The sequence below is a fragment of the Halichoerus grypus genome, chromosome 3 (genome assembly GCF_964656455.1).
Source record: "Halichoerus grypus chromosome 3, mHalGry1.hap1.1, whole genome shotgun sequence".
Lineage (NCBI taxonomy): Eukaryota > Metazoa > Chordata > Mammalia > Carnivora > Phocidae > Halichoerus > Halichoerus grypus.
The window spans coordinates 54234340-54246763 of NC_135714.1; the positions used below are offsets into that span (position 1 = coordinate 54234340).

The 12424-nt window shown below is 34.2% G+C and overlaps 1 protein-coding gene across 4 annotated transcripts in view; it reads right to left on the reverse strand.

Annotated features, from left to right (window-relative positions):
- Positions 1-12424, reverse strand: part of UBA6 (ubiquitin like modifier activating enzyme 6) — a 108926-nt gene that overhangs the window by 85655 nt on the left and 10847 nt on the right. The window lies entirely within an intron of this gene.

Sequence of the window (12424 nt, forward strand, 5' to 3'; positions counted from 1 at the left end):
TAAGTAATATCTACGCCCAACATAGGGCTCACTCACACTGCCGACCTCAAGATCAAGAGTCGCATGCTTTATCAATTGAGCCAGCCAGGTGCTCCCAAACATTACTTTAAATATAAATGCTGATAAAGTATGTAAGGGATCTTATTAAGCCATCCATATTAATAGCCACAAGGTAGCATCAGAACGGAAATTTAAAAAAATACGCATTGGCTATTTAAAAAAGTCAGATACAATAATAAAGGCAACAGAAAGTTAATTTGAAAGAACAGTGATAAACTTGATGCTGTACCAAGTTTTTGAAGATAATGGACATTCCAATGGATTCTTGCAATCACTGAAAGATGAGTTAAGTACAGATAACTAAACCCCTTGGTTTACAAGACTTTTTTTGGAATTCACAACATACATGCTGGCTTAATGTATGTTTGTTTAGTATATATATATATATATATATAGATGTTTACTTGATTTCTGTATTTCAGCTATTTATATTCAATTTAAAAGCCTGAAAAGGGTTTTCTTATCTAGTCAGAAGAAACTTTATAAACATAAGCTATTATTTCCTTCCTTATTCCTTATTTACTTATTATTTATTTATTTATTTGATACAGAGAGAGAGAGAGAGAGAGAACAAGCAAGGGGAGTGGGAGAGGGAGAAGCAGGCTCCCTGCTGAGCAGGGAGCCCGATGCGGGGCTCGATCCCAGGACCCTGGGATCACGACCTGAACCCAAGGCAGATGCTTAACCAACTGAGCCATCCAAGCACCCTCCTTCCTTATTCCTGCAAAATATAATAAAACCTAAACTTTTCTTTTTAAATCAGTATTTACCATTTCTTTTTCAGAGATCCAAACCATCCATTTATTCATCAAAAATTTGCTGAACATCTACTATGGTATGTACAGAATTGTGTATTATATAGTCTTGCCACCCTTATTTGTGTAACCCTAAGCAATATATTTAAGTTTTGTCTGTTTTGGAACTTTATATAAATGGAATCATTTTGAATATTGTCTTCTGTGTCATGCCTCTTTTGAATAATATTGTATTTATGAGATTTATTTATTATCAATGCATGTGGTTATTCATTAATTTTCAGTTGTTTTATTCTATTGTACTGTACTATTCTATTGTAATAACATACCATAATTTAACTATTCTATAGTTTTGTAGCATGGCTTTTTTTTAAAAAGTTTATTTATTTATTTAGTAATCTCTATACTCAATGTGGGGCTCAAACTCAAAACCCTGAGATCAAGAGTCGCATGCTCGTCTGACTGAGCCAGCGAGGCACCCCTGCTAATCTATAGCTTTGGACAGTTACTTATAGTGAGACTATGAGCATTCTTAGATATGTCTCATGATACACATGTATATGTAGCAGTTTCTACAGATCTATTTATAGCATAATATATCTAGGAGAAGAAATGCAGGGATAACTTTATTCGATAATGCCAAACTTTTTCTGAAGTGTACCAAATAACTCTCCTCCTGCAGTATATCAAAGTCCCTGTAGTTTCACATCTTTAATGTGTAGGAAAAGTTAACAGCAGGGCTGGTCATTGGCCTGCTTACAAGGCTAGCCTTGGCTGGTGTCTTCTATTTTCTTTTTTCCTAATTTCCTGAAATAAAAACTTTAATTAGTTTTCAGGTTTTCTTTTCTAAAATACACATGTAAAACTTGAACTGATCTTAAACAGCATCCCAAGTTTTGATACACAGTACTTCATTATTATTTTCCAGTTTTAATTATGATTCTTTTTTGACTTATGGGTTAATCTGAAGTATATTTTTAAGCTTCTAATTTCATGGGGAATATTCTAGCTATCTTTTGTGTTAGTTACTTCTAGCCTAAATGCATTGTGAATAGATCTATATGATTTCATTTTTTAATATTTGAGAATTTGCAAATGTTGCAAATATTCCATGGGCTCTCAAAACAGAATGTACTCAACAGTTGGTTAGATATTCTTTATATATACAATTATATTAATTTTAATAACCATGTTGATGAATTCTATACACTCTGATTTTTTTGTCTGCTTGTTCTCTTGATTACTAAAAGCAATATTTAAACCCCTTCACCAATACAATGGTAAATTTGTCTGTTCTTGTATATCAGTACCTTAACAGTGCTGACATGTAATAACTGCTAACACTGAGTGTTTATTATGCACCACATATTGTTTTAGTGTTTTACTTGTATTAACTCATTTAATCCTCACAAAATTCTACAAGTTCTATTATTATTATTATTCCATTTTTATGGAAAGGAAAACTTGAACACAGAGAAATTAAATAATTTATAAATAGTGGAGGTAAGACTCAATTCAGGCAGTCTGGCCTTAGCATCCATACTTTTTTTAAAATTAAATGCATTTTTTTTTTTTAGATTTTATTTATTTATTTGAGAGAGAGAGAGAGAGCACAAGCAGGGGGAGTGGGAGAGTGAGGAGCAGGCTCCCAGCTGAGCAGGGAGCCCCATGTGGGGCTTGATCCCTGGACGCTGGATTCATGACCTGAGCTGAAGGCAGCCGCTAAACCGAGTGAGCTACCCACGTGCCCCAGCATCCATACTCTTACCCATTATGCTACAATGCATGTAGATTAAGAAAGTCAAATCATTCTAATAAAGTTTATTGGAGGAATAAAAAAAAAGAAAAATCAGTTCCCTGACCTAACTCTTCCATACCCAGATTTCTATACACCAAAGGCAACCACTCTTAATTCTTCCAGTTGTTTCTTCTAATATTTACCCCCTTTTTCCCAGTAATATGTTTATATTTTCATTTCTTGATTTTTCAGTTTTATATATAACCTATTAACTTCCTACTAACATGAAAAGTCTTTCTGAAATACAAATCTGGTCAAATCATTCCCCTGCTTTAAAAACTCCAATGGGGGGCGCCTGGGTGGCTCAGTTAGTTAAGCGACTGCCTTCGGCTCAGGTCATGATCCTGGAGTCCTTGGATCGAGTCCCGCATCGGGCTCCCTGCTCGTCAGGGAGTCTTCTTCTCCCTCTGACCCTCCCCCGTCTCATGTGCTCTCTCTCTCTCATTCTCTCTGTCTCAAATAAATAAAAATAAAATCTTTGAAAAAAAAATCTTTAAAAAAAAAAAAACTCCAATGGTTTCCTATTTCTCTTATGATACAATCTAGATTCTAATATTAGTCACAAGGCCATTCATAAGCTAGTCTCTGCTTGCCTCTCTAGTCTCATCTTTTGTCACTCCTCCATCAAACTCCATGCTCCAAGTGGACTAAAGGTTTTCAGTTCCTCAAACATGGTGTGTTGTCTTTGGCCATTAGATATTTTTCGGGAGTATTCCTCCCCTCAATATTTTCTGCCTGAAAAACTTGTACTCATCCTCCAGTCTCAGCTTATACATTACTTTCCCCCTTGATATGTCTCCCAACACCTAAACTTACTCAAGACAGTGCTGGATCATCTTTTATGTACATCCATAACATCCTACATTTGAGCTATTACAACATTTATCACAATGTGTTTTTGCTATTTGTCTATTTTTCCTAGGAGGTTGTACATTCCTTAAGGCAGGGCCTTTGCTTTATTTACTATTGTATTCTCAGTGATTAACATGGGCCTGGCATGTTATAGACACAAAAAAACAACCTGCTAAATTAATGAAATGAATTGGCACATAAGAATAAAAACAACGCGTTTATGTTCTACCTAGCAGAGGACTTAAGTCCTTCTTCCTATGTTCAGAGTCACAGGAACTATGTTAAAAAAATGTATTTCATCTCAGACTTGTTTTCATGAATTATTTTGAAGATTACTTAGGTAAATAATGAATAACCATGACACAAATTTGGTTAAAAATGACAAAGAACTTAAAGACAAAAGGATAAAACAAAGATATATGAATCAAAGTTTTCCAAAGAATCATAAAATCTCAGACAGATTCTCAGCAGTTACCTAAATTATCTACCTTTTCAATGTTTGGCCACCAAGGGAAAGGGTACTAATTAAGTACCTACTTTGTGCTAGGCAATGTCCGGTACTCTGATAGTGACACTTAAATCCTATGAAGTTCATATTGTTAGTAAGTAGTAAAGATGGGATTTAAGGAGCCTAGAGTATAACCTCAAGCCCAGCATTGTTATATTACAGCTTACTCTATAAAGCGGATACTCAAAATATCAGTGAAGTATCCAGTGGAAAGAAATTACCAAGGTTATCGACTCTACTTTTAGAGAGCCCTATTCATTAAAGATTCTCTGTTTCTTGAAGGTATGATATCTCCCTACACTTTTCATCCACTAGTCCTAATTTTACCTCCTTGGGGCCATAGGGAACTCGTCTAATCCCTCTTCGATGTGACAGCACTCCAAACATTTGAAGATGGTATTCAGGTTCCAGAGCCTTCTCTCTCCAGGTCTAACAAAGCTTAAAAGCAAGCTTTGAAAAAATAAAACTGTTTTCAAGTAATTTCACTGTGTCTCTCAACAAAGCTCAAGAATATTTAAAGGAATTCAAAATGATGCAGCACCCAAAAAGGTAAACTTCACAATGTCTGGCATATATTAAAAAATTACCAGGTATGCAAATAAGTGGAGAAATACAATTCATAATGAATAGAAAAACTGACAATAGAACAGACTTAGATTATAGACTTTATATACAAATATGCTGAAATAATTATAAATATAATCCATATGCTCAAGGTAGAGGAAAGCATGAGCAGCAAAACTTGTAGAGATAAAAACCATAATATCGAAGATGAAAAAATATACTGGATGGAATTAATAGACAACTCTGCAGAAGTGAACTTGAAGATACAGCAACAGAAACTTTCCAAAATGAAACACAGAGATTGAATAAAAACCCAAAAAGCCCAGAGCATAAATGAGTTGTGGAACAACAATTAGAATCCCTGAAAGAGACTGGAGAAAAAGAGATAAAAATATATTTAAAGATCTAATGGCTAAAATTTTTCCAGGAATACAATCAATCAACTCACAGACCACAATGTGAACAAATCGAAAAATAAGAAATATGAAGGAAACTACACCAAGGCATATCACAATTGTTTAAACCAGGGTGAAGAGATAATATTAAAAGCAATCAGAGAAAATAGGGCATATTATTTACAGAGAAAAGATAAGAATGACAATTGACTTTCTCCCAGGAAGCACTACAGATCAGAAACGGTGGCCCAACATTTTAAAAGCACTGAAAGGAAAAAAACTGCCAATGTGGAATTCTGTACTCAATTTCAAAAAAGAACGTAGAGAGTTTTTTAGACATACAAAAACTGAAAGAATTCAATGCTGACAGACCTTCACAATAAGAAATGTTACACTAAATCCTCAGGGAGATGGAAAATGATACTAGATGGAAATCTTAACTTACACAAAGGAATAGAGAATACCACAAATGACAAATATATGGATAAATACAAAAACCCTTTCTTGTTATTTAAAAATTCTCTTTTAAAGAGTTGACTATTTAAGCCCAAAACAATAATGAATTGCAAATCTGTAACATGTAGAAGTAAAATGTAAGACAACAATGAGTGAAATCCTGGGTTACGAGAAATGGAATTATATTGTTGTTACATCCCCATACCATACAGGAAGTGACAGATTATTTTAACATACACTGTAATATATTAAAGATATATGCTACATACCATAAAGTAATCACAAAACAAAGCATAAGTATATAATATGGCAACAAAGGAGATGAAATATAATAAAAAATGCTCAACTATTAAAAAAAAAACACAGGAAAAAAGGGAAAACCAGTAAGAGATCAGACAATTAGAAAGCAAAATGGTATCACTGTTTCACATTAAATGTAAATCGTCTAAACACTCCAATTAAAAGACAAAGATTGGCAGACTGAATAAAAGAAAAACCCAACTATATTCTATTTACAAGGAGCCAAAATTTAAATACACAAATAAGAGTAAATGAGTGTAAAAAGATAAACCATGCTACCAATAACAAAGAGAAAACTGGAGTGGCTCTATTAATATTAGACAAATAGATTTCAGAACAAAGAAAACTACCAGGATAAAGAGGGCCATTTCAAAATGATAAAGGGTCAGTACATCAAGAGCACATAACAATTCTAAAAGTTTATGCACTAATAACAGAAGCTCAAACTATACAAAGCAAAAACTGACAGAACTGAAATGAGAAATGTTCAAACACAAAATGAAAGACAACATCCCTTTCTCAATAATTGGTATAAAGACTAGACAGAAAATCATTTATGATATAGAATACCTGAAAAACACGATCAATCAATTTGACATTGATAGGACAATCCAACAAACAACAGAACACACATTTTTTCAAATGCACATAGAACAATGACAAAATAGACCATATTCTATAGCAAAACACTAAAAAAAAAAAAAATGAAGTCATGCAAAGCTTATCCACTGATACCAATGGAACTGAATTAGAGATTAAAAACAGAAAGATCTCTGAAAATCTCTCAATATTTGGAAGCCAAATAATACACTTTTAAATGACCTATGAGTCAAAAAAAAAAAAAAATCAAAAAAAGTTATAAAGTTTTCTGAAATGAATGAAAATGAAGACATACCTGTGAGACACATAGACTGCAGTGTTTAGAGGGACATTTTTAGCATGAAATGGACATATTACTAAAGAATAAAGATCTCAAAAATTGATCATCTCAACTTCCACTTTAAGAAATTAGAAAAAGAACATCACACCAGCAATAGAAAGGATAAAAACCATTATGATCATTTTAATAGATGCAGAAAAAGCATTTGACAAAGTACAACATCCATTCATGATTAAAACTCTCAACAAAGTAGGTTTAGAGGGGAACATATCTCAACATAATAAAGACCTTATATGAAAAACCCATAGCGAACATCATACCTGAAGGGAAAAAAACTGAGCTTTTCCCCTAAGGTCAGGAATAAGACAAACATATCCACTCTCACCACTTTTATTCAAACAAAGTACTAAAAGTGCTAGCCACAGCAATCAGAGAACAAAATGAAATAAAAGGCATCCAAATTGGTAAGAATTGGTAAGAAGTAAAACTTCCACTATTTGCAGATGATACGATACTATATATAGAAAACCCTAAAGATTCCACCAAAAAACTAGAACTGATACATGAATTCAGTAAAGTTGCAAGATACAAAATCAGCATACAGAAATCTGCTGCATTTCTATACACTAATAACCAAGCAGAAAAAAGAGAAATTAAGAAAAAAAATCCCACTTATAACTGCACCAAGAATAATAAAATATCTAGGAATAAACTTAACCAAAGAAGTGAAAGACCTGTACCCTGACAAGTATAAAACACTGATGAAATAAATTGAAATTAAAGACATTTCATACTCATGGACTGACAGAACAAATACTGTTAAAATATCTACACTACCAAAGCAATCTACAGATTTAGATTCCCTATCAAAATACCAACAGCATTTTTCACAGAACTACAACAAACAATCCTAAAATTTGTATGGAACCACAAAAGACTCCCAATAGCCAAAGCAATCTTGAAAAAGAAAAACAAAACTGGAGGTATCACAATTCCAGACTTCAAGTTATATTATGAAGCTGTTGTAATCAAAACTGTATGGTACTGGCACAAAAATTAAAACATGGATCAATGAAATAGAATAGAAAACCCAGAAATGACCTCACAATTATATGGTCAGTTAATCGTCAACAAAGGAGAAAAGAATATCCAATGGGAAAAAGACAACAAATAGTGATGGGAAAACTGGACAGCAACATGCAAAAGAATGAAACTGGACCATTTTCTTACACCAAACACAAAAATAAATTCAAAATGGATAAAAGACCTGAAACCATAAAAATCCTAGAAGAGAACACAGGCAGTAATGTCTCTGACACTGCCCATAGGAACATTTTTTCCAGATATGTCTCCTGAGGCAAGGGATATAAAAACAAACATAAACTCTTGGAACTACAACAAAATAAAAAGCTTCTGCACAGTGAAGGAAATAATCAACAAAACTAAAAAACAACCTACTGAGTGGGACAAGATATTTGCAAATTACATATCTGATAAAGGGCTAGTATATAAAATATATAAAGAACTTATACAACTCAACACCCCCAAACCCCCAAATAATCCAATTTAAAAATGGTCAGAGGACACAAACAAACTTTTCTCCAAAGACAACATATAGATGGCTAACAGACACACAAAAAGTAGCTTAACATCACTCATCGTCAGGGAAATGCAAATCAAAACTACAAGGACAGATCACCTCACACCTGTCAGAATAGCTAAAATCAAAAACACAAGAAACAAGTGTTGGTGAGGATGTGGAGAAAAAGGAACCCTCAGGCACTGTTTGTGGGAATACAAGCTGGTGCAACCACTGTGGAAAACAATATGGAGGTTCCTCAGAAAGTTAAAAACAACTATCCTACTATCCATTAATCGAACGACTGGTTATTTACCCATAAAATACAAAAACACTAATTCAAAGGGATACATGCACCTGTTTCTTGCAGCATTATTTACAACAGCCAAATTATGGAAGCAGCCCAACTGTCCATCGATAGATGAATGGATAAAGAAGATGAGGTACATATATAAAATGGGATATCAGTTAGCAACGAAAAATCATGCCATTTCCTACAACATGGATGGAGCTAGAGAGTATAAGGATAAGCAGAATAAGACAGAGAAAGGCAAATACCATATGATTTCACTCAAGTGGAATTTAAGAAACAACAAATTTAAGGAAAAAAAAAAGAGACAGACTATAGAGAACAAACTGATGGTTACCAGAGGGAGGGCGTTGGGGGTGGGGAGATGGGTGAAATAGGTGATAGGTATTAAAGAGTATACTTATTCTGATGAGCACTGAATAATGTATAGAATTACTGAATCACTATACTGTACACCTAAATTAATATAACAGTTAGTTATACTGGAATTTAAATAAAAAAACTTAATTAAAAAAGAAAAGCAAATTAATATCAAAGTAAGCAGAAGAAAAATCCCAAAAAGAAAGGAAATCACCGAGATATAAAACAGAAAAATAATATGGAAAATCAATTAAACTAAAAGCTGGTTCTTTGAGATTAAAATAAAATCAATAAACCTCTAGCCAGAATGATCAGGAAAAAAGAAAAATTACTGGACCAGTAAGAGAAATGAGTGAAGGAACATCATTTCAGATTCTACAGACATTAAAAAGGGTATTCAGGGAAAATTACAAGCAATTTTATGCCACTAAGTTCAACCACTAAGATACAAACATATTCTCCAAAAGAGACAAACTCTCAAAGCTCATTCAGAGAGAAAGGCAGTTAACTCTTAATGTTGGGGTTAGGGGTACCAACCCTCCACACAGTCAAAAATCTGTGCATAACTTCTGACTCACAAAAACTTAACTAGTAATAGCCTAGTGTTGACTGGAAGCTTTACCAGTAACAACAACAGTCAATTAACATGTTTTGTATGTTCTGTGTATTATATACCATATTCTTACAATGAAGTAAGCTATAGAAAATGTTATTAAGAAAATCATAAGGAAAATACATTTATAGTACTGTACTGTATTTATTGATACAGTAAATTATCATCTGCTTATAAGATGAATCATCTGTCAGTATCTATATCAATGCTGTCTTACATGATACAAAACACTGTAGATGTTATATGTATTATTAACATTAGACATTAAAGTAAAAAGATAAAGTGAAAAAGAATCCATATTTATTTATAAGTTTAACAATCCATGTATTAAAAACAAAGCGGAAGCAATAGGATTGCTTTTGGTAGCCTAGCATAACTGATTCAATTGCTTCATGGTAGCCTAGCTTATATACTAATGAGAAAATCTTTACAAAATTTTTATGGCATGTATTACGGTAGTCATACATCTAGACAGTATTGGAAACATTGTTACATTTTCTAAAAAACCCACTTACTTGTATTGAGAAGCTGATAAGCAGTTTCTCCAATGATGAGAGAGAAGGGGTCATATTGTAGAGTAATGCAATTCTTTGAAGGCAAAGATATGAAACAGTAAGATAACACATTAATTTTGTATTACATATTCACCTTATGCCTATGTAAGGATAGGCTAGCCACTTCTGAGTTTTGTACATGATATTCTACACAATGAATACTTAGATGATGATGATGATGACAAAAATGCCTCATTCAGTTCTTTCTGTACAGTTAATAGTTTTTCATATAAAGACACACACACACACACACAACAGATCAGTTTATTAACTGTGCAGCACAGTGATCATTTACTATTCATTAAGTGAAAGCAGATCATAAGGGTCTTCATTCTCATTACCTTCATACTGAATAGGAGGAGGAGTAGGAGGGGTGGTCTTGCTGCCTCAGGGTAGCAGACGTAGAAGAAGTGGAGAGGGGAAAAGGGTAGGCAAGAGATACAAGCACATTCAGTGTAACTTTATGGAAATACATCATGATTTGTCTGTTTTTTACTTTTTAATTTCCCTAAATTTGTTTTTATATGGTACCAATCCTCCTCCCACAATTTGCTTTAGTTTCAGTGCCCGTATCACAGATTCTGAGTCCATGTCATATAAGAAGTCAAAAGCAGTCTTAAATAACCAGAACTCTTCTGCCACATTGTCAAATGTCAATCGGTTTTCTGGCAGTGCTTCTTCATCTTCTTCCACATCACCTGGCACTGTTTTGGAAGTACTCATTTCCATCAAGTCATTTTCTGTTAATTCCTCTGGTATGATGTCTATTAGCTCTTGAATTTCTCCAAAATCCATATCTTGAAACCCGTCACCTGCCCCCCCCCTTTTTTTTTTACCATATCTACAATCTCTTTCCTAATTTCCTTGATTCACTCTGTCATAAATCCTGTGAAGTCATGTACAACATCTACACACAGCTTTCTCCAGTAGGAATTTACTGTTCCGGGCCTGAATGCTTTCCTGGCATTTTCTATAATAATGGTATCTTCAATGCTGTAATCCTTCCCCAGATGTTCTCTCTATTGGGTTTCTAGCCCATGGCATTAACAATCCTTTCAATAGAGTACCATGTGTAATGAGCCTTAAAGGTCTTATGACCCCCCCCCCCCCCCGATCTAGAGGCTGAATTAGAGATGTTGTATTTGGGGGCAAGTAGACCACTTTGATGCCTTTCGTATTGAACTCATAGGGTTCTGGGTGGCCAACAGCATTGTCCAATATCAAAAGAATATTAAAAGACAGTCCCTTACTGGCAAGGTACTTCCTAACTTCGGGGACAAAACATCGATGGAACCAATTCAGGATAAAGAGTTTTACGTCCAGGCCTTTTTGTTGTACAACCAAAAGACTAGCGGCTGGTGTTTACTTTTTTGCTTTAAGGCTCAAGGGTGGAGAGGGGGGTTAGCAGCTTTATAGGTAAGGGCAGTGCTAATCATAAACCCAACTGCATCTGCATAAAATAGCTGAGTTAGCCTATCCCTTCCTGCCTTAAATCTTGGTGCTTGTTTCTCTTCCTTACTAATAAATGTTCTTTGTGGCATTATTTTTTTTTCCAGAATAGGACACTTTCATCTGCGTTTAGGTAGATATTCTTTCTCCACAATGATTTTCTGAAAGGCTTTCTGGAACTCAACTGCTGCCTCTTGTTCAGCAAGTGCTTCTCCTGTTACCTTGACATTTTTTAAGCCAAGTCTCTTTCTAAATTATCAAACCATCCTTTGCTGGCATTAAATTCTCCAGCTTTAGATCCTTCACCTTCTTTTTGCTTTAGTTGTCTTATGACTTTGCTTTTTCTCAAATCATATTAAAGTGTATAAGCATGTTTTTCTTAGAGCAACTCTCATATCCACATAAAAGCTGCATTTTCAATACAAGATAAAAAGGTATTTTGCAAAAAGTACAAGGTTTTTGTGCCTGCTGGTGGACCTGCAGCTTCAGCTTCACTAACTCTTTCCCTTCCCTCTTCCCTTTCTTTCTTTCTTTCTCTTTCTCTCTCTTTCCTTTTTAACAATGGTCCTTATGTTGCATTTATTTATCTTGAAATGGCAGGCAACCACAGCTGCAGACCTCAATCTATGGTACATATCAGGTAGTTCAACTTTTTCTTGTAATGTCATGGCTTTTCTCTACTTCTAGGGAGTGCTTCCAGCATCATTAGTGACACTCTGTATGGGACCCATAGTGTTAGTCAAGGTTTACAGTATTCCACTAAACACAATGAAAAATATGTGAGAACCGTGAGATCACTTTTTACTGATACACAATTTACTGAAGAGAGAAACTGTGCACACTAAGATGATTAGCATCACATGGTGTTTTAAGGGGATCCTCGCCAACACTTGAGCTTACCACAATAGTAATAGGAGGTGGCTACAAAATTATTACACTAGTACAGTATGCACTACAGTTAATTTTATGTAGTCATAATTTTTTAAGTTTT